Consider the following 23,516-nt stretch of genomic DNA (forward strand, 5'->3'; position numbering starts at 1 on the left):
ATAATTGTGAGCAGATACTTCTTTCCAGTTTTCCCGGGGTAAGGTAAGGGACCCAATACATCCACACCCCACTTAGCAAAAACTTCCTCAGGGAGAGCTGGGGTTTGCAGAGGGGCCCTGGGTTTGTCCCTTTCATACCCTTCGATTTGGCAGATCGTACAGGTTTGCACAAACCGTTTGACAGCATCATACACATCACGCCAGTAGAAAGACCTTGATAGTTTCTCTAAGTTCTTTTTCCTCCCAAAATGACCAGCAAACACATTTTCGTGGGCCAATTTCAACACCATTTCGCGGTATTGTTGTGGGACAACAAGCTGCTCGAGTTCCCCACGTGCCTTGGTTTGGCACTGGTGATACAAAAGGCCCTGTTTAACAATAAACTTCACCCTGCGATCAGCAGTCGCCCTGGGGTCAGTATGTACACTTTGCCAGCAGTCCTCAAGGGTTGGATCAGCTAGTTGGGCTTCTCTGAACTTCTTATCTCCCTGGAACTCAGAGACAGCTCCCAAAAAATCATTTCCCCCTTCCTCACTGTCTGTGTTAGAGGCAGTGGCTGTCATTTCAGCAGTGGCTGACAGGACTGGGACAGGGAGGCTTGGGGTTTCAGGACTCTGGACAGCAGCCAGGTGAGGCAAAAAAATGCATTTAGCTTCTCAGCCATTTCCCTATCATCCTTCAGTACTCCTTTTACCCCTTGGTCATCCAACGGCCCCACTGCCTCCCTGGCTGGTTTCCTACTTCTAATGTATTTGAAGAAAGTTTTATTGTTGGTTTTGACGTTTTTTGCTATATGCTCCTCAATGAGAAGGGAGCACTCACTGGCAAGACCCTGGTGCTGGGAAAGACTGAAGGTCAAAGAAGAAGAGGACGGCAAAGGATGAGAGGGTTAGTCAGTGTTATCAATGCAATGAACATGAAATTAAGCAAACTCCGGAGCACAACGGAAGACAGGAGGGCCTGGTGTGATGTGGTCCATGGGGTCACGAAGAGTCGGACTCAACTGTTCAACTGAACAACAACAACAAAAATGCCCTCTCTCTGTGATGAGCAACACTGCTTTCTGAATGTGGCTGATCCTGGGGAGGGACAGGCACACAGGTACTTCCTCCATGCATTTGCACCATGCAGACGACATAGAGATCATGTGGAGTAAGGGGGGCTGGGCCAGCGTGCATGTGCCCACTCTCCCTCCCTGCACAGTGAGTCAAAATGCAGGTGGTTGTCTGCACAAGGCTATTTTCTGATGAAGAGGGCTTTTTTTGGTTGTTTTTTTTTAAAAAAAATAATTGAGCAGGCCTGGTCAGACTAGACTGGTAAAGCTCTGCAGATTTAGTGTGGGCTTATCTTGATTCAATCGGCAGACCCCCTGTGGTATCTTGGGGGTAGGGAGAGGTAACGCTCATACTGACCACCAGATGGGAATGGTCTTGATGGATAACATATCTTGGCACAGTGGCTAATTTTATCACACCATACTTAGAACTAGGCTGGGATTTCCCAAATGTTATTAAACCTGTTGTATAACTTCTTAAGGTGCCCAAATTACGGTGGAGTGTGTGTGTGGGGGAGGAGAGCTAACCATTTCAGTTCAGCTTTTTAAAATTAATAAAGCCTTAGCTAAATCCAGTTTTGGTTGCTGTGTCTTTTCCTGTGAGGTAAAGAACAAAATGTTACCCAAATTGGAGGTCTCCTAATTAATTGTGGGAATTAGCATAATTGGAGACCAGCGAGATGGGGTAATTAGGGGATCTTCACCACTGTTTTCAGGGATTGTTCCCTGAGAACTCTCTATGGTTGCCAAGTCCTCACCTGTTGAAGAGTGGGGGAGTCCAGTCTTGTTCCGGGAGTCCATGCATAGAGTTTTCCCTCGGATGATTGTGGCCCCGCCCTCAACATGCCCGACGTGATTGCGTCACTTCTGGGTGACGTGCTGACGCCGGGCATGTCACATGCTTTGTGGGTGGGGTTCCCCCCAATCTGCCGACGGCGGGTAACGGGCCTCTCGGGTGGGGTTTTGTGTGCATACAGTACACACAAGCCTAGAACTCTCAAATAAACAGATGGCAGTACTACGGGAAAGGTGTTTTTATTATAAAATGGATAAAGAGTACAGCATACAAAGCACATGGGGAACACACAAACTAACTAAGAGGTAAATGAAATGGAGTAGCAGGGACAGTGATTCGGGAGAAGGCAATATTCACCAAGTCTTGGAGATCGAGGTCCATGGAAAATAGTGAAGAAAATGGTTAGTGTTTCACAGAGAGACAGAAGAAGTCCACAGAAAGTGAAGGTGCAATGTTTAGGGCTGAGAACATCCACACACTCCATGGAGTGGAGCGTATCCATTTATAGGAAAAGTTAGTCTGGGGCAGTCTGACATATGTGCCCCTAAAACAATACTGTGATTGGTTTTCCGGGGGTAAAACAATGTGTTGGGAGAGGCTTAATGGTTCTCCCATGGATAGACAACGACATAGGGAAACTTATGATCGGTCTGCCTGAGTGGTGTTAAATTATTCTTGATGAGACTGCTGGATGTAAACTAAAAGTGTAAATCTTTTCTGATGACCCTTGAATTTATTTATTATTTATTTATTATTTATATTTCTATCCCGCCCTCCCCGTAGGCTCAGGGCAGCTTACACGGCATGGGAGAGGCCATTGATCTGCATGAATAGCCCATTAATTAGGGTGAAGGGGAAGCAGGACCAGGTGTGGATGGGGTGAAGTCCAGGTGAGGGGCGGAATATCTCAGGAGATCCATTATTGAGATTAAGTATCTCTTTTAGGATGGGGAGGAGAGCTATTAGCAAGTCACCTTCCTCAAGTCACCTGAGTCACCTTCCAAAATGTTTTTCCCATGCTAGTCTCTGGCCGGATTCCATTTTGTTTGTTCCAGCTCCACCTTGGTTCTATTTCTAGGCCAGGCTGTACAGTACACACATGATTTTGGGGTGATATTAAAGAGGGGCGTTTGGTCCCAAACTGCCGATCTGAAGAAGGTTCTAGCTGCTAACACAAATGGGTGCATGAACCAGTAATAAATGCCAATCTAAACACAATTACGTGTTTAATATAAATCAGGAGGGCTCTTTGAAATCATTTTCGCTGGTGATCCTGATATGGTATCTAGGGAGTATGGTGTGTGCAACTGCATACCCTCCATCATTTCATAAAAAAAAATGGTTATGTAAAGTGCCATCAGGTCACAGCTGACTTATAGTGAACCCAGCAAGGGGCTTGCAAGGCAAGTGAGAAGCAGAGGTGTTTAGACATTGCCTTCCTCTGCAGAGTATTCCTGGGAGGTCTCCCTTCCTAGTACTGACCCTGATTAGCTTCTGAGAGCTGATAAGATCGTGCTATATCATGCTGTTTCTGTCCCTTGATATAAATAGGAGCACTCTATTCTCAGTCCACGGATCATGGAGAGTATACCTTGCTCCACAGTCCTCAGCTGATATAAGAGACCTTAGTGAATTTGCCATACCTATTTTCTTTTTCTAAACTTCTACACTTTTTCTAAACTTTCTAAATTTCGATTGTTTAACCTTTCCTTGAAAAATATTTATTTAGTACAATATAATATACATTCAATAAAATAATATAATAGATACATGGCAAATATGTATTTCCAAGTAGGGATGGGCACAAACCAAACAGACGTTTGTGACTGGTCTACCATAATGAACTTCCACAAATGTTTAAAGCAGTTTGTGGTGGTTCGTGGTGGTTCATGGATGGAGCTGAAAGCAGGGGTTTAAAGGCACTCTGAGTCTCTTTAAACTCTTCATTTCTGTTCCCTGCAAAAGCTGTGAAATCAGCTGAGCAGCTGGGAGGTGCTCCCCACCACTCATCTGTTTTGGATGTCTTCTGCAATAAAGTTTAAAGCTTAGCTGTTTTGAGTTGTCTTGTGCACTCCCTTTAGACTTTAAAAGAACTGGCAAAAGACATCCCAAAAAAACAGCTGAGTGGCTGGGAGGTCTCCCTGCTGCTCAGCTGTTTCAGGCTGTCCTGTGCATTCTCTTTAAAGTTTAAAGAGACTGCACAAGACAGCCAGAAATAGCTGAGTGATGCAGAGCAAGCTGCTCCCCATCACTTGGTTGGTTCTTTTTTTTGGGGGGGGGGGCTTTCTGCAAACCCCATTGAAAGGGACTGCAGTCCCTTTCAATAGCGTTTGTAGGGCCTCAAAGCACAAACCAGTTTGGTTGGTGAACAAACCTCCTGGTTCAGTTTGATTCATGGTTCGGCTCATGGTTCATCCACAAAACAGAAACTGAACTGCATTTCCCCGGTTCATGTCCATCCCTATACCAAACCATAAAACCGGAAGTGACGCTGGAAGATCCATTTTCTGCACAACCCTCACGCATAGTGAGTCTAATCTTGAAGTATCTCTGTTTTGCAGATTGTTTAATATTTCAATGGATAGAGTCAGTCTAGTTGGTCTGGATAGACGTCCCTCCCTTCCTTCAGAAATTTAGAGTCATGAAAACATGGGTTGAAACTTCATGAATCCACTGCATATTAATGCAAATTAATAAATTTTTGAAGGGAATTCTCAAAATCTTTCTGGAAGGCAAAATGGGACTGTAATTTACTAAGAAGTGACTAGAAATTAGAGTCCGTCCCTGATAAAACAGTTGTAACACATGCAGTTTTAGATTATAAGACCAGTAGCTTGGACAGCCCATGTGGTTTTTCTATTATCTGTCTATTGCTTTTGCTAGGTATGGTAGGGATAAGAACTGAGGTTCAACAGGCCTTAAACATAACTCAGTTTATTGTCATAGAACACAGCTAACACCAACATCAGGTTCCTCTCTCTTCAGCCACTACCCAAAACTTAGGTTTGCCAAGTCAAAAAAACTCACCGGCGGGGGAGCCTCGCCAGGCTCCGGGAGCCGTCCTCGGATGTGCACGTGCGCCGCCAGCACATCACCGGAAGTGACGTGTGATGTTGACCATGTTGGGGGCATGACCCGGATCATTGGAGGGAAAACCATAGCATTTTCCCTCCGATGATCTGGGCCACGCCCCCAATGTGATCGGCGCCACACCCCCAACATGACGCAGCCATGCTGCGCTTCGGGGGGGACCAGAGTTCCCCCCGGGGCCCGATTCCACGGCGGTGGAAATCGGGCCTCCAAAGCGAGGGTTTACCCGCCACCCGCCCCCACTTGGCAGCCCTACCAAAACTACAGGGGCTGAAGAGGTCCAAATACCCCAACTAAGAGTCACAACATCCTCAGACATATGCAGTACTTTCCTCTGTTACATTTCTCAGGTTTTTGCTTAAAGGGAGATGATGTCTAATGGTGCCATCCTCTTTTCCAAACTTGGTTTCTGTGAGGGCCAAATGACACTAGTTGGGCAAAGTTTTCCATGAGCTAGGTCGCGGGAGGAGGGGCACATAGCCCTCCAACAGGGCAAATAAAACCTCCGGCCATTTTAAGTTGGGGAAATGACATGGGGAAGGCTGAAGCCTCTTGTCCCCCTTGCTGTGGTCCCAGCCTGAAGCAGACTCTTGCAGCCCTTGCTCTGTGTCTAAGGAGAATGAGAGTCAGCCATAAGGGTTTCCTCAATGGCTTGTGGTAAAACATATTGTTTAGGTTGAAATATCAGAAGGTAACATAATCAGATAACGCTCAGATAATGCCAGGAGTTGAAATATCAGAAGGTAACATAATCAGATAACGCTCAGATAATGCCAGGAGTTTTTACATACTCAGAAGATTCCACAGGTATGCAGAAAATATTTTCATACATTAACTAAAAGTAAAACACCACCCTCCCCCAAATAGCTTCGTGAGGACTGAGTATGCTCCAGGAGGCCCAGAATGTCAACAGCCATTGGGAGTGATTTAAAGGCATGGAGAATAGATGTAGGTAGGAAAACATCTCAAGCTCTTGAAAGTTTAGGATATTTGGGGAAGGGAACAGAGAGATTTCTGAAAGGTTTGATCATCCACTGTTGAGTCCTCATGGGCTAGCAGTATGTATTATGTAATGAGAAATAGGAAGCCTGTATGAAATTTCAGAGGGAAAATAACTTGGAAATCTCTCAGTTCTCCTCCTTCCAAGATTCCGTAAGCTCTCAATGGTTTGAGAAGGCTGGCTTCTCTTCCCCCTTCCTTTGTTCCTTTAAGTGACACTGAACATTCCATATTCAGTCCCCACTGGAGTAATTTTGCACTGCGTGTGTGTCTTTCTTTTGCTTAATTTACATACATATTTTCCTGCATACCTGGAGAGTTCGCTGAGCATATAGAGACCCCTACCTTGTCTGTGCGTGACCCAGTTTTGCTGCTTTTGTGCTTTGCATGGGGAATGGCAATTTTACTATCGGATATATTTAGATTGGAAACCTGTCACAGAACCCTTGGGTTCTAGAAACTCTACAAAAACTCGGGTTTCAAAACCTTCAGTACACATTCTTAATTTCTAAGAATCGCTTCAAAACATGGGGGACAGAAGAAAGACCCCCCCCCCGAAAGAAAAAGTAAGCTGCCATGTCTAAGATGCCACCAAGGCTGTTTCCACGCCGGGGTGATTTTCCATGGTAGTCTGGTTGCTAATGAGATTTTGTGTGAAATTGCACTTGCAGTGGAGATTCCAGATAGCTCAGAGTAATCCATTTTCTCTCAATTTTTAGCAGTGGCTTCCATTTCACACCTGGTATGTGCTGAAGGCCCCCCATGCGTTCCCATATGACCCTCAGGATTCTCCACAGTTTTGCATAGACATAACATAATAGTTTTTTAAAACTTCTACATATTTGCAGGCACCTCTAATGATTTCCTCTCTCCTCCCTGAAAGTCTAAATTGTGGATGATTTTTTAAAAATGAGCACGAGTAGTGGTGGATAGGAATAATGCAATACCTTTAATGACCTTTAAAAAATTCCTTGTATTTCAGAGCCTCTAACTAGCCCCTCCCCTCTGTCCAAAAAGCAGGTGATTCTCTTCTGTTATGCTAACTGTTGCCAGAGACTAGCCCATTACAGTCATCAACAGATAAAAACAGTAATTGATTAGTAATTGACTAACTCTATACCAAAGTCCTACAATTTCACTGTTTCCCCTTCAGACACAAGAAACTCCTAGTGCTCATAATATCTTGCCCTGGAAATACTGTTTTTTTAACAGGATTTTTTGTGTGGAAAGAATGGGCTGTTAATGGTTTGTACAAATATAGGATGACATCATGTCAAAAAATAAAATAAAAAAGACAACAGTTGGGTGGATGAACTGTGGGATATCCTTGGTGTAGAAACAGCCCAGGTTAACTATTCACCAACCCCAATTAATTGTGAAGCTTCAAGCTCCTGTATGCTATCCAATGGATTCCAGTGTGTATTTTTTTTATATGGTGCAGTCACATGCATGAGATAAACTGGGGGGGGGGGAAGCGAGGCTATTCCCTCTAGAGGAATTTGACCCACAGTTGCGTGATCACACAGTCCTTTGAAGCTGCGGGGGCAGCCCCCCACTGAGTGATCAGACACAACCGTAGGTGAGTTTTGGGGGTTTTTTTGCCGTTTGTTTCCGATTCGCTTAAATGGGGAATCCATTAATTGCATCTCAGCACTGAGGGCATCCTATGGAGTATGCGATGATGTGCATACTGAGAAAGGGGGAAAAAACAACGGCAAGGAGTCAGGATAGCCTGATCAGACCATCCCAATGCCATGAGAGCACGCTGGAGTGATCAGACGGGAAAGTCCATCTGCGGCCCATAGCAACCCGTTTGCTACCAGACTTTCCCCGGTGTCTTTTTACTCCACTTCTGCCATGGAGCAAAATGGGTTGCCAGTGGGTGCAAGGTGCTTCCCAGATGTTCGTGTCTGATTGCACCCTTTAAATCCGCCCGGCATTCGTGCCTATGGCATGGCTAATTGTGTGTAATTGCGCCCAAGGATTTGTTCTCCCTTACTATATAAACTACCATTTATGACTACATAGGAATAGAATCCATCTATGCTCCCTGCCTAGCCTTTAGTGTGGTAACAAAGGCTAGGTTTATTATTTTCTCAGATCTGACTGTCAATCGAGTAATGGAATCAGTAATTCTATGGCATGAACTGACAAAATCTTGGAAACGACTGATAATTTAATTGGAAATTTCATGGGGAACTACTTTTCTCCCACCAGTTTTCAACCATGCCATTTGTTTGGAAGTCTTGAATAAGTACCTGCTGATAAACTGCTTGTGAAGAATGAAGACCTTGGGAGGTGCATTTTAAAATGGTTTTTTCAATACAGCACCAACTCTCTCTCTCTCTTTACAGGACAGCAAACATGAGAAAGTACCTGCTCTGAATTTGCAAGGAAAATGTCAGTTCTGAAAACATTGACCCAAGTATGACGAGTGAGTCCTTGTAAAGCAATTGTTACCAAGTCTGGAATCAGAGGAGCAAATGAGGGTGAAGAAAGATTGGGGAAATAAAAAGCATAAATGTTTGTCTCCTCTCAAGGCTGAACTGTCTGCATGGGATGATTTCCATTTACTGTGTACCTTAAAACATGACTGGAAGCAAAGGATGCCTAAAGGCATTTTATTAGTGGCTCCTATTCATCTTTCATGTTTATCAGCTAGGAGGGGCTGCTGTGTCCTGCCCTCCAAAGGGGCATGACAAAATAGAGATGGATCAGAAGCTGAGTTAGCGGAGATGAGGCCATTATAAACAATAATGCAGCACATTTTTGGGTCTGTTGGTCCATTGGCCAGCCAGCCAGCACTGGCAGGTGACTGCAGATTTGTGTAAGTCACTTTATAAGAATTATGATTCAGGAAACTGCCTTTGGCCCATCCTGAATTTCATGTGTTTAAAATATTTATATCTGGCACTTCTACTGATACCTGAGGCGACTAACAACAATCACAAACTAATCAAATATTCATTTATAATACAGGGATGCAGCATATCAAATATATTAAAATGTGAACATTGTAACAGCAGAAGAACAGAACCTAATCAACAGCAATTTCCTTAAAATCCAATTAGCAGCATTTCCTACAAAATGTTAAGAACTAAACTGCAGCACAAGTCATTAAAAGCTAAAAATTAGCCGCGTAAGAGAATAATAAACAAACATCGTCAGCAGAAATCACTATAAAAGGTTAGTGAGAGTACAAGATAAGAAAAAACAGCAGAGAATTTTATAAAAAACAGAGTGGGACAACTATTTCCTTTCATCTTTGAGAATTACAGTGGAACTATGCAAGGATATAGACTGAGGTTACTAATCTAGTCGATCTATTGAGTTATTTTTAATTCTATATTATGCTGTGCAAGACAAATTTGCAACCCACATTCCATTTTCTCCAGAGTAATCCTACTCATGTCATCTGGAGTGAATAAATAGATTGCAGTGGATTAATATTTTGCTGCCAGCAGTTCTTGCTCACCTTGGCTATTGTAAGCATATGACAAAATGACAACATTCTCACATTTTGGAAGCTAAGTTAATAATAATTTGCAGAGAAATAAAGAATGTATTTTAAAAATACCACCTGCTTTCTTTTATTTGATTTATCAAATACTTGTGTGCCATCCAGGCCCAAGCATCAAATATTGGGTGAAAGAGTCTTCCTGTTCTGCTGGAACAGACGGCAATACAACTGGATTATATATAGAGACAGACAGGGGTCATTTAGTAGAAAAAGAGGTGCAGGAGCTCATTAGCATAACTTATTTGCATATGCCACACCCCCTGGCATCTCCAAAAGTGTTTTAGAAGGCAACACCCACTGCTTAGGCCCCACTGGACTGTTTTGGATTGCTAGCTATGGGGGGGGGGGGAAACGTGCAGATCTGCCCTCGCAGAGGAGGGAGACCTTGTCCCTGAAGGCAGGCTGGGGGGGGCTCTCTGCAACTTACCTGGCTGCTTCTTGCTCCTTGTGGCCCAACTGAGGGCTGTTGGGAGCAGGGGGTGGGGCTTGTTGCATGTTCCCGCCCCCTGGGCTCCTTACTGCCGGAGCTCCGCTTCTGTGCGCACCCGCAGGAAATGACCCCTGGAGATAGACCATTACTTTGGGGAGTTATAAACCCTGCTTTGATAGGTAAAATTTAGTTCAGTCTCCAGAAGACCTTCAACCCCCTCCCCCCCATTTACATTCCCAACATGACATAATTTGGAAGTGGTGCATTCCAGTCACATGTACTTTCGCCCAAAGTAAAAGGAGACAGAGGAGAAAATGATGAAGGAGCATCAGGAAGATGAGAAGCAGCCTTGTCAAATCATGACAGGAGGATTCAGTGATCTTCCCCTGAATCCCTTTCACTTGTATCTGCTCTCCGGGGCAGGGCAATCACCCATTATTGGGTCTGATAACTAATTAATTAATGGTTGTTGATCAACAGGTAAAAGGCAAATTACTTAATGGATTACATTTAAATAAACATGTAATATCAAATGCTGATTTTGTAACTCTGTAACTTCCCTTTCCACATACAAATGAGTTAATGTTTTTAGGATTATGCTTGTCACCTAAGGGATACTTCTTCCACAAACAGATAAATTTCAGCCTTCTCATTCTAGAGGCAGTGAAAGGCACATATCAGACCCTAACTCTTTCCAAAACCTCTATCCAGCTGAGATGAAATTCTCAGAGACTATTGCCCTCATCCCAGGGATCCTTTCTGCCCAAAAGCAGACAAAGAAGAGAAAGTGTAACAGTTTTGTGTGTGCGTTAAGGGTTGTCAAGGAGCTTCCAATTTATGGTGACCCTATGAATTAAGGACCTTAAAAACGTCCTATAGTTAACAGCCTTTCTCAGGTCTGGCAAATTGAGCTCCATGGATTCCTTTATTGAGTCAATCCATCTCATGTTGGGGCTGCCTCTTTTCCTGCTGCCTTCAACTTTTCCTAGCATTATTTCCTTTTTCAGCAACTCCTGTCTTCTCATAATGTGACCAAAGTACAATAGCCTCAGTTAAGTAATTTTAGCTTTCAGGGAGAGTACAGGCTTGATTTGATCTGGAACCCACTTGTCGCTCCCTTGCCCAGATTGCCCAGAGGCACGGGATAGGGTGTCACCAATATGTAGATGACAACCAGCTATATCTGTTGTTGGGTGGTCAATCCGACGCTACCCCAGAAGACCTGGACCAGGTATTACAGGACATGGCTGGATGGCTTAGACTGAGCTGATTGAAATTGAATCCAACAAAGACGGAGGTCCTGTGCCTGAGTTGGAGTGGATCAGGGGTAGGGATCCCACTACCAGCCTTCGATGGGGCACCGCTGGTGCCAGCGCCGAGGGTCAGGAGTTTGGGAGTGCTCCTGGATGCCTCCTTAACAATGGAGGCCCAGGTAGCAGCCACTCCCAAAGCAGCCTTTTACCATCTTCGGCTGATTAGGCGGTTCCCTTCCTCGAACGCAATGATCTGGCAACAGTGATCCACACAATGGTCACCTCAAGATTGGACTATTGCTCTCTACATGGGGCTCTCTACATGGGGCTGCCCTTGGTGCAACTCTGAAAGCTACAGCTGTTGCAAAATGTGGTGGCCAGGCTGTTGATGGGTCTCCCTATGCGAGAACACATTCAGCCTGCACTGAAGGCATTGCAATGGCTGCCAATAGCATACCCAATTCACTTCAAGGTGCTGGTTTTGACCTTTAAAGCCCTTTATGGTCAGGGACCTGCCTACCTGAGGGACCGCCTTTCCCCATATGTTCCCCAGAGAGCACTACTGTCAGGGTCGCAAAATCATCTGGCCCCCTCCTGCTCCTAAGGATGCCAGGCTGGTATCGACCAGGACCAGGGCCTTTTTTGTGGCAGCTCCAACTTACTGGAATAAACTTCTGGATGAGATCAGGGCCCTGTGGGACCTTCCACAGTTCCGCAGGGCCGCAAAAATGGAGCTCTTTCACCTGGCATTTAGGTAAGGAGCTGTGCTATCATCTATGCCCTGTGCCAACTCTATTTCCAGCCTGAGCCTGCTGATAATGGATGTACTGATGAATGCACTCTACTACAGCTATACCGCCATTGTTATGCTAATGGTTTTAATAATTTTTGTGTATTTTATATTGATATTTATATTGTTGTTTTAGTTAATGTTTCTTATGTAAGCCGCCTTGAGCCTGCCTTGGCGGGGAGGGCGGGGTAAAAATCAAATAAATAAATAAATATTGTCTTTTGGGCAGTCCACAGTATCCATAAAACTCTCCTTCAACCCCACACTTCAAAAGAATCAGCTTTTTCATTGTCCAGCTTTCACACCTATATATAGTAATGGGGAATACTATGGCATGAATTAATTTGATCTTGGTCGCCAGTAACAAATCCCTACATTTACGGATCTTTTCTATTGCCTTCATCTCTGCCCCTTCGCAGTCTCAGTCTTCTCCTGATTTCTTAGTGTCGGTCTCCCTTTTGGTTAATGACAAAGCCAAGGAATTAAAAATAAATAAATCTTCATTTCAACCTCAAAGTTGTGCGATTCCCCAGTAGTATTTGTTTTCTTGATGTTCAGCTGTAATCCTGCTTTGGCACTTTCTGCTTTAACCTTCATCAGTAGTTGTTTCAAGTCTTCACTATTTTCTGCTAGTAATGTGGTGTCATTTGCGTATCTCAAACTGTTAATGTTCCTTCCACCAATTTCCACCTTCATGTAAATCAAATTTGGCTTTCCTTATGATATTTTCTGCATAGAGATTGTAGGGAGATAAGATACATCCTTATCTGACTGTTTTACAGGTCATTAAAGTCTCCTTTACTCAGTGGACTTCTGGAGGTGCAGTTATCTTTCCTTTATCAGTTTCTGAAGCTTCATACATGCCTCATGCACATACATGGGTGGGACTGTGGCCCTATTCGTAAACTGAAATAGAAGGGTAGCCCTTTCTTCCTCTCAGAAGCCTTCCCTCATGATGCCAGTATGCAGCCGCCTTCCTGGAAAAGGAGAACAAAACTTTTGGTCCCCAAAGCTCTGCCTTTATTCACCCTGAAGCCTTCTGCAATGTTACCATCAGCTGCATTTGCCTGCTCTTGCCATCAGGCATCCAACCAACAGCTGAAACAGCTTGGCAGAGAATACCTTGAGCATGTACAAGGAAAGTCCATTCTGAATCAGTGAGGTGCAACAATAAGTGGGGGAGAGGGTGTTAGGCAGAGGACATTAGGCAGTGGAATCAGAGAGTGATTCTGCATTGGCTTTTCCCTCTGTTGTTTTACCAAACCCACATTGGAACAGAAATTCCCGCCTGCATGGCATGCCACTTTCACTTTCTTTAATCATTGGGTTTTATGGTACCTTCTGCATAGATTTATGGCCTTTCAGGGGTGACCACAGTCAGTACAGCATTGCCCCCAGGGTATTTGAATGTGGTTTTGAGCTGCACCTTTGGTAAAACAATGGATGGAAAAGCCAATGCAGAATCGCCCAAAGGCTAAGTGCTGTTGTTGTTGTCTCAGCTATACATCTGCTTCGTCACTCTATCTCCTTTCCACCTTTTTCTCCTCCTCACTATCCTGAGAAACGAAAAAGTAAAGCTTAAGCTAGTACAGGGAACGGGAAGATGAAAGCAAACTTCCTCCGCAGATATTGTAGCAAACAAGAAAAATACCCAGTTCACATTCAAAAATGGGAGGAAATTTCATTTGTATTGGCTATCCTTCAAAATGTAATGGACATAGCGTGCTGAACTCTGATTTTGATTAGTTACATTCCCAGTGTGTATCCCCATTTGGCTCCTAACCCTCCTGTATTACCGGCAATCTAACCTGACCATAATGCTGCTGCTCAGGACTCTTGACTCCCAAATAGATTGACAAATCCTTCCTAATTCAATTTTAACAATCACCTCACTCACTGCATCTAACCTATACCAGGGTTTTCTATTAGTTGTAATTATCATTCTTTCATCCTTCCAAAGTCACCAGAAGGAATAAATATGGGTTAAAGAATGAGAACAGATTTTAAAAATTCACTGCAAAAAGCTGCTCTGATCTCATCACACAGTTTAAGTCCTTGCTATTTCAAATTGTCAGATATTCAGCATTTGAAGATTCCCTTTTGCCTGTGAATTGGAAAGTATTTCATATAATATTTTTATTATTTTTTTATTATTTTTCCTCTTTAAAGAATGTCAGTTCTTTAGCCTTCTAATGAACTATAATTTTATGAGCATTCTAAGACAGAGCACTTTGAAAGGAAAAGATGTACTATTGTGCTAAAGTGAAATTACTGCAAGAAGTGGACAGAAAAAACGAAATCCTGGAGCTGGCATCTTTCATAAGAGTGACTTTATTTCATGCTGGATGGAAAAGGCTATTGGTAAAAGGTTGTGCTCATGTTTAAGGACTAACTAATCACTATACTTTAGGACATGAATGAATTTTCTCTAGGTCAGATTGGCTAGTGACTCCAATAGCCCCCATGTGTACAATGTGTATGTTACCACCAATCATGCCTTCCCTGTTTTAAATATCACATACCCACTAGCTACTGCACAGGAAAGACACTCCTCAGTCCAGATCCTGGAACATACTGTCATGACTAGACTTGGATTCAATCATACAAGGACCCTTCAAGCTTATTTCATTTTGCTTCTCTGTTTGTCAGTGACTGAAGAAAGTGTTTTCCATGCCTTCTCAATTCCTTAAACAAATATTGATTAAAGTAATCCTCTGATGATTAATGATGGCAAACATACATAGTTCTTTGAACGAAGATTCCCTCTTCCCCTTTTGGGGTAGAAGTGCCAATAGAGAGGGAAGAAGAAAATAAACTGGTGACAGTTTTCCATTACCAATGCAACTGAAAAGAATTCCTTCCAATATTGCCAGTTTCACAAGACAGCGGGGAAAGCAGAGCTGCAGGAGGTTTGCAGCCACAAAGTGACAAGGTCCCTGCCTTTTTAAATCTTTTGTACTAGGAGTGAGGTAAAAATTTGAAAAAGCCATTCTTAAATGTGTACAACTCTATAAAAATATGTGGATGGAGGATGAGAAATCCACTTAAAACAGAAATATATGTTCACCTTTGACACATAGGAGCTGCGGTGGCTCAAGTGGTTAAGACGCTGAACTGCAGGCTGTGGAAGGTCGGTAGTTCAGCAGTTTGAGACCCGAGTTGCCGCATGACAGGGTGAGCTCCCGTCTCTAGTTCCAGCTCCTGCCAACCTAGCAGTTTGAAAGCAAGAAATTGCAAGTAGATAAATAGGTACCACTTCAGTGGGAAGGTAACAGGGTTCTGTTTAGTCATGCCGGCCACATGACTATGGAAACGTCTTCGGACAGCGCTGGCTCTTCGGCTTTGAAATGGAGATGAGCATCGCAACCCTAGAGTCGGATTCGACTGGCTTTCGAGCAAAGGACCCTTTACCTTTACCTTTGACACATATGTTCACCAGATGAACTGCATCCAAGGGTACTAAAAAAACTCACAGATGTAATTTCTGAGCCTCTGTCCATTATTTTTGAGAATTCTTGGAGAACAGGAGAGGTGCCAGAAGATTGGAGGAGGGCAAATGTTGTCCCCATCTTCAAGAAGGGGAAAAAGGAGGATCCAGGTAACTACCGAGCTGTCAGCTTGATGTCTATACCTGGTAAAGTTTTAGAACAAATCATCAGTCAGTTCTTGAGCACTTAGAAAGGACAGCTGTAATTACTAAGAGCCAGCATGGGTTTCTCAAGAACAAAGCATGTCAGACTAACCTTATCTCTTTTTCTGAGAAAGTTACTACCTTGCTGGATCAGGGGAATGCTGTAGATGTCTATCCTGATTTCAGTAAGGTCCCATTGATAAGGACCTTTTGATAAGGTCCCATATAATCTTGTTGACAAATTGGTAAAATGTGGTTTGGATCCTATTACTGTTAGGTGGATCTGTAACTGGTTGACAGATCATACCCAAAGAGTGCTTGTTAATAGTTCCTTCTCCTCTTGGAGAGGAGTGGCAAGGATCTGTCCTGGGACCTGTTTTGTTCAACATCTTTATAAATGATTTGGAAGAAGGAATAGTTGTTGTTTAGTTGCACAGTCGAGTCCGACTCTTCGCGACCCCATGGACCAGGTCACGCCAGGCCCTCCTGTCTTCTGCTGTCCTCTGAAGTTGGCTCAATTTCATGTTCGTTGCATCGATGAGAAGGAATAGAGGGAATGCTTATTTTATTTGCAGATGATACTAAATTTGGAGGGGTAGCAAATATGGTAGAAGACAGAGTCAGGATACAGGATGACCCTGAAAGGCTGGAAACCTGGGATAAAACAAGTAAAATAAATTTCAACGGGGATAAATGTAAAGTTCTGCATTTAGGTAGGAAAAAAATCAAATGCAAAATTATATGATGGGGGAAACTTGTCTTGGCAGTATGATGTGTGAAAAGAATCTAAGGGTTTTAGTGGACCATACACTGAACATGAGTCAGAGTTCCTTCTCCTCTTGGAGAGGAGTGGCAAGGATCTGTCCTGGGACCTGTTTTGTTCAACATCTTTATAAATGATTTGGAAGAAGGAATAGTTGTTGTTTAGTTGCACAGTCGAGTCCGACTCTTCGCGACCCCATGGACCAGGTCACGCCAGGCCCTCCTGTCTTCTGCTGTCCTCTGAAGTTGGCTCAATTTCATGTTCGTTGCATCGATGAGAAGGAATAGAGGGAATGCTTATTTTATTTGCAGATGATACTAAATTTGGAGGGGTAGCAAATATGGTAGAAGACAGAGTCAGGATACAGGATGACCCTGAAAGGCTGGAAACCTGGGATAAAACAAGTAAAATAAATTTCAACGGGGATAAATGTAAAGTTCTGCATTTAGGTAGGAAAAAAATCAAATGCAAAATTATATGATGGGGGAAACTTGTCTTGGCAGTATGATGTGTGAAAAGAATCTAAGGGTTTTAGTGGACCATACACTGAACATGAGTCAGCAGTGTGATGCAGTAGCTAAAAAGGCAAATGTGATTTGGGGCTGAAGATGGTGAGTGGTCTGGAAACCAAGTTCTATGAGGAAAGATTGAAGGAGCAAGTAAGTTTAGTCTGGAGTGGACAGAGAGGTGAAATGAGAAACATTTTCAAGTACTTGAAGGGTTGTCATTAGGGTTGCCAAGTCTACTTACCTTGGCAGTGGGGGAGCCTCGCTGGCCTCCGGGAGCTCTCCGGCGATGTGCACACACACGCGCCGCCAGCACCACACAGGAAGTGACACGCTATGTTGAGGGCGTGGCCACAATCGTCGGAGGGAAAACCATAGAGTTTCCCTCCGACGATCGGGGCCACGCCCCCATTGTGACGCAGCGATGCTGTGCTTCGGGGGGTGGAGTTCCCCCCGGGGCCCGATTCCACGGCGGCAGAAATCGGGCCTCCAAAGCGGGGGTTTACCCACCCCCCGCCCCCACTTGGCAGCCCTAGTTGTCATATAGAGGATGGGACAGAGTTGTTTTCTGGTGCCCCGGAAGGTCAGACCAGAACTAGCAGGTTGAAATTAAATCAGAAGGGTTTTTGGCTAAACATTAGGAAGAACTTCCTGACAGTTAGAGCGGTTCCTCAGTGGAACAAGCTTCCTCTGGAGGTGGTGGACTCTCCTTCTTTGGAGGTTTTTAAACAGAGGCTAGATGACCATCTGACAGCAATGCTAATTCTGTGATCTCATGAAAGGGAGTTCAGGAAGGGTTGCATCAGTGCTTAGTTCTTGTGGCCGTTTCTCACATGCCCAGGGAAATGTTGATTGCTGCTTTGGGGTCAGGAATCAATTTTTCTCCAGGCCAGTTTGGCCAGGGATCCTGGAGGTTTTTTGTCATCTTCTGGGCATGGAACAGGAGGCACTGGGGGGGTGGGGGTGAGAGGTATTTGTGAATTTCCTGCCTTGTGCAGGGGGTTGGACTAGATGACCCTGGAGGTCCCTTCCAACTCTATGATTCTGTCACAGAAATAGAGGAAAGTGGAAACAAAATTGTAAATCCACTTCCGTTTATGGTCATCAATCAACCTCAGAAATATTCTAACTTTGCATTTTTTCCCTTTCATGCATGCACACTAAAAACAAGAGAGGAGCTCAAGCCCACTTGAAATACTTGAATGTTGCCACACAACATCAGGACAAGTTCAGTTGCCCCTGCTGATTATGCATAGGTATTATGGCGACTCTTTGAAGTGTGCTGTTTTATCACGTATGTAAACATAATCAACAATGCTGATTCTCACAGAGAAGGTGATTCTCACAGACTGCAGGTGTGTTAAGCACCCATTTCCCCGTCTGCAGCTTCGCTCGCTCCGAGTGGGTTGTTGCAACTTGCAAAGGAGAATTCATTGGGTTAAGATTACACATGGCGATGGAATAATGTCCTTAGCCCGGGCTAAGGACATCTGCTCACTTTTTTGGTAGACATGTCTCAGTCTGAAGTGAGCAGTGCCCAGATATAACTTGAGTGCATGTGAATGTGTGTATGTATGTATATAAATGTGAAGGGAAACATGATGCCTTGTCATTTCAAAGCAGCCATCATTCTTAAGACATTTTGTAGCCATTATGCAGAATTAGACCCACAAAAAGTAAACATATCTTGAAAGTGACAAACTAGGTTATTATTTCATCATTTCTTAAAGAAATTTCATTTTAAGAAATTTGCTTTTACAAATGACAAACAGCCCTCCACTGAGGGCAATATTCCGCAGTCTGCAAACACTGTGCCTCTGTTTTTATAACTTTCTGGCCATTCCAGAGGCTTCATATTGGTTGCCAGTCACAGGGTCTAGTGTTGTATCCCTATTCCTCTCTGAAGGGGGTCCTGAAGTCAAAACACATACGAGCCCAGGTAACTCATCAGACCAGCCTCAGGTCATAAATTTTGTCATTAAGTTCCAAAACTTCTTGACAGAATATTTTACTTTCAGTTGTCTTGTATGAGCTTTGGAGCCAAAAACTTAAAAGTAGCTTTAACGATGCTGTAATAAAATTCCATAGCCTACCGCGATTGATTGAGTCAAAAGTGGTCTTCAGGTCCATGAAGGCCACGTAAAGTTTCCCGCCTGGGGAAGCCAAATACTTGCTCGCCAAATGATGTAATACAAGACAGTGATCCATGGTTGAGGCCCCTTTGCGGAAACCTATCTGTTCTGGATAGAGAATCGCTTCCTTGTCAATCCAATCTGTTAGTCTCTCAAGGAGGTGTGCCACATATATTTTCCCTGGAATAGAGAGTAAGCTTATAGGGCTGTAATAAAATTACTGTGAACTCCTCCTCCTCTACAAGGTAATGGCATTTTATTGGCACTGGTAACCATTACTACTTTAGTTTCAATTGTAACAGCCTGTGCTCTAGGCTCTGCAGAATGTCTTGAGTTCAAGCTTTAACCGATTAGTCACTATGAGGATTGTTATAGTTATTGAAGATGAAAGGAGTTCACATAATAATGAAGCAGGAGTCCAAAATTGCTTTTTTACAACTGTTTGGACCTCTTTCATTTCCTGAGCAAGGTAAATATATCTCAGATGCTTTGTTTAAATTGCAAAAACAACAATAAGAGCCTTAACAAAGAGTGTCCTTTCTTCCTCCTCCCTTTAACTCCTGTATCTGTTTCAGAGTATTGATCCAATGAAGTCATTTATTTAGACAGTTCTATACTCTGGCATGATATAAGTGGAGCTGTCTGTTCAAGAATCAATGCTTTGAGATGCTTTGTTTCATCTATTGAAAGCAAGATACTATTTGCCCTGTGGTGGTAAGATGTTGGGCTGCAAGCCCATCAGATTTCATCAACCAAACAGGAATGAACCTGCTCAGTAAGTGAGGAAAATTCAGAACCTGCAAGAAGTGAAATAGGTGGCACTGTTTGTGTGGTTGTAGCCCCCTTTTCCATCTTGAACCAGCAGCCAGTTGGCTACTGGAGATGCATTTTTCAACAGCTTGTGGATCAGACATCTTTCTAAGGTCCAACTCCTTATTCTTTTTACAACATCAGTGGAGTTAGGATCTGCTTTATTGCAACTAGGTAATCCCCCCCCCTTTCCCTATCATGGTGCCTCTGCATGCTTTGTATCATAACAGATCCATTCTATGCTGTTTCAACAAAGGCAGTGTCTTTGGTGAGTCTTAACAGAGGGAGATATTTGATTTTTTTTTTAAAAAATGGTTCTAATCTGAAATGTTTTAATTATTACCCATTTGCCACCTTGAACCAAGAGGAAAGATAGGTACACATATTTTAATAAAATAAAGAAATAAGTATACTACTAAGCAGATCTGAATACAGTGTCTTATTCTTAGCAGAGATTATATGAGCTTGGATGAACAGAGTCATATTTATTGTGGACAGAGGGTTTGAATGTTTAACTTCTGTATTGCACACAGGTGTGCAACAAGTGATTTTTACTTCTGACATTGTATTATGAAGCCAGAAAAGGCTTAATTTGTTGAATTTCTGCTTGCCATAGATTTTCAAAGGCTCAGGAGCCCTGTTAGATGGACCACCCTTGTGAACCTCATAGTACACATTCATCACCCACTAAAGGACAAATGTCATGTCTATTAATTGGTTAACATTGAAATGATGTTACAGGAAGGGTGAGTGTGAGACCTCGTTTGAGGCTCTTCCGCATTCTCATTTTCTTTATTTTTGTGTCTCTATTGTTTTGTTGTTGTTGTTTTCTTTTCCACACATGTTTTGCTCCTGGCCCAGAGCTATGGTGGGGCTATTCAAGGCTCTTCCCCCTTCCTTAAAAGTGCACACTCCTATGCCTTGCCACAGCCAGACCCAAGAATCCCTGATGTCATTGGGCTGATGATTAACAAGTAACAAACAGTACAGCACACAGTCTAAATAGTCAAGAAGAACAATAAAATGACAACTGTGAGCTGAAATACCCACAAGTATAAATGTACAAAAAGAGACTTTTAATAAAGTGAAAAGAAGCATATACTTAGCAATAACAGTAACATATGGGAATGAAAAATCCTCAATCCATAAAGGGAAACAGTCAAGTCCAGAGAAGATTTCCAACACTTTTCCAAGGTAGTTGATAGTGTTTCAGACTCCTGGTCCTTCCTCAGGAACTCAGAACTGTAGAATTACAAAATTGTAAAAGTATAAAATAAAATACCAAAAAAAGAGGTCCTCATCATCATAGGGGACTGGAATGCTAAAGTAGGAAGTCAAAAGGTAACCGGAATAACAGACAAGTTTGGCCTTGGAAAGCAAAATGAAGCAGGGCAAAGGTTAACAGAGTTTTGTCAAGAGAACACACTGGTCATAGCGAACACCCTTTTCCAACAACCTAAGAGGCGACTCTACCCATGGACATCACCAGATGGGCAACACCGAAATCAGATTGACTATATAATTTGCAGTCAAAGATGGAGAAGCTCTATCCAGTCAGTAAAAACAAGACCTGGAGCTGACTGTGGCTCAGATCATGAGCTACTCATTGCAAAATTCAGACTTAAACTGAAGAAAATTGGGAAAACCACTGGGCCATTCAGGTTTGACCTAGATTGCATCCCTGATGAATATACAGTAGAGATGAAGAATAGATTCAAGGGTCTAGATTTGATAGATAGAGTGCCTGAAGAACTATGGACAGAGGTTCGTGACATCGTACAGGAGGCAGCAATCACCACCATCCCAAAGAAAAAGAAATGCAAGAAAGCAAAGTGGCTTTCTGATGAGGCTTTACAAATAGCAGAGGAAAGAAGGAAAGCGAAAGGCAAAGGCGAAAAGGAAAGATTTACCCAACTGAACGCAGATTTCCAGAGAACAGCAAGGAGAGATAAGGAGGCCTTCCTGAATGAACAGTGCAAAGTAATAGAAGAAAACAATAGAATGGGAAGGACTAGAGATCTCTTCAAGAAAATTGGAGAAATCAAGGGAGCGTTCCATGCAAAGCTGGCCATGATAAAGGACAAAAACGGTAGGGACCTAACAGAAGCAGAAGAGATTAGGAAAAGATGGCAAGAATACACAGAAGAACTATACAAGAAAGACCTCAATGTCCTTGACAAACACGACGGTATAATCACTGACCTTGAGCCAGACATCCTGGAATGTGAAGTTAAATGGGCCTTAGAAAGCATTACTAACAACAAAGCTAGTGGAGGTGATGGTATTCCAGCTGAGCTATTCAAAGTCTTAGAAGATGATGCTGTTAAAGTTCTGCACTCCATTTGCCAGCAAATTTGGAAAACGCAACAGTGGCCACAGGATTGGAAAAGATCAGTATACATTCCAATCCCAAAGAAGGGCAATGCCAAGGAATGTTCAAACTATCGCACAATTGCACTCATATCACACGCTAGCAAGGTCATGCTCAAGATCCTACAAGCTAGGCTTCAACAGTACGTGGATAGAGAACTACCAGAAGTACAAGCTGGGTTTCGAAGAGGTAGAGGAACGAGAGATCATATTGCCAACATTCGCTGGATTATGGAGAAAGCAAGAGAGTACCAGAAAAATATCTACTTCTGCTTCATTGACTATGCTAAAGCCTTTGACTGTGTGGATCACAACAAACTATGGCAGGTCCTTAAAGAGATGGGAGTACCAGACCACCTCACATGTCTCTTGAGAAACCTGTATAAGGGCCAAGAAGCGACAGTTAGAACCGGATACGGAACAACTGATTGGTTCAGCATAGGAAAAGGAGTACGACAAGGATGTATACTGTCACCTTGCTTATTTAATATATATGCAGAGTACATCATGCGAAATGCTGGCCTGGATGAATCACAAGCGGGAATTAAGATTGCTGGGGAAAAGATCAACAACCTCAGATATGCAGATGATACCACTCTAATGGCTGAAAGTGAAAAGGATCTAAAGAGCCTCTTGCTCAGAGTAAAAGAGGAGAGCGCAAAAGTGGGCTTGAAGCTCAACATCAAAAAAACTAAGATCATGGCATCCGGCCCCATCACTCCTTGGCAAATAGAAGGGGAAGCTGTGGAAGTAGTGACAGACTTCACGTTCCTGGGATCCCAGATCACCGCAGACTGTGACTGCAGCCATGAAATTAAAAGACGCCTGCTCCTTGGGAGGAAAGCGATGGCGAACCTAAACAGCATGATAAAAAGTAGAGACATCACCCTGCCAACAAAAGTCCGCATGGTCAAAGCAATGGTATTCCCAGTAGTCATGTATGGCTGCGAGAGTTGGACTATAAGGAAGACTGAGCGCCGAAGAATAGATTCTTTTGAACTATGGTGCTGGAGAAGACTCTTGAGAGTCCCTTGGACTGCAAGAAGATCAAATCAGTCAATCCTAAAAGAAATCAACACTGACTGTTCCCTGGAAGGCCAGATAATGAAACTGGAGCTCAAATACTTTGGCCGCCAAATGAGAAGGGAGCACTCCCTGGAGAAGACCCTGATGCTGGGAAAGATTGAAGGTCAAAGAAGACGGGGACGGCAAAGGATGAGATGGTTAGACAGTGTCATAGATTGACATGAAATTGAGCAAACTTCAGAGGACGGCAGAAGACAGGAGGGCCTGGCGTGATCTTGTCCATGGGATTGCGAAGAGTCGGACTCAACTGTGCGACTGAACAACAACAACAGCCATTTGCAATTTC

Source organism: Gekko japonicus, unplaced genomic scaffold (genome assembly GCF_001447785.1).
Source record: "Gekko japonicus isolate JY-2015 unplaced genomic scaffold, Gekko_japonicus_V1.1 scaffold840, whole genome shotgun sequence".
In the NCBI taxonomy this organism is placed as follows: domain Eukaryota; kingdom Metazoa; phylum Chordata; class Lepidosauria; order Squamata; family Gekkonidae; genus Gekko; species Gekko japonicus.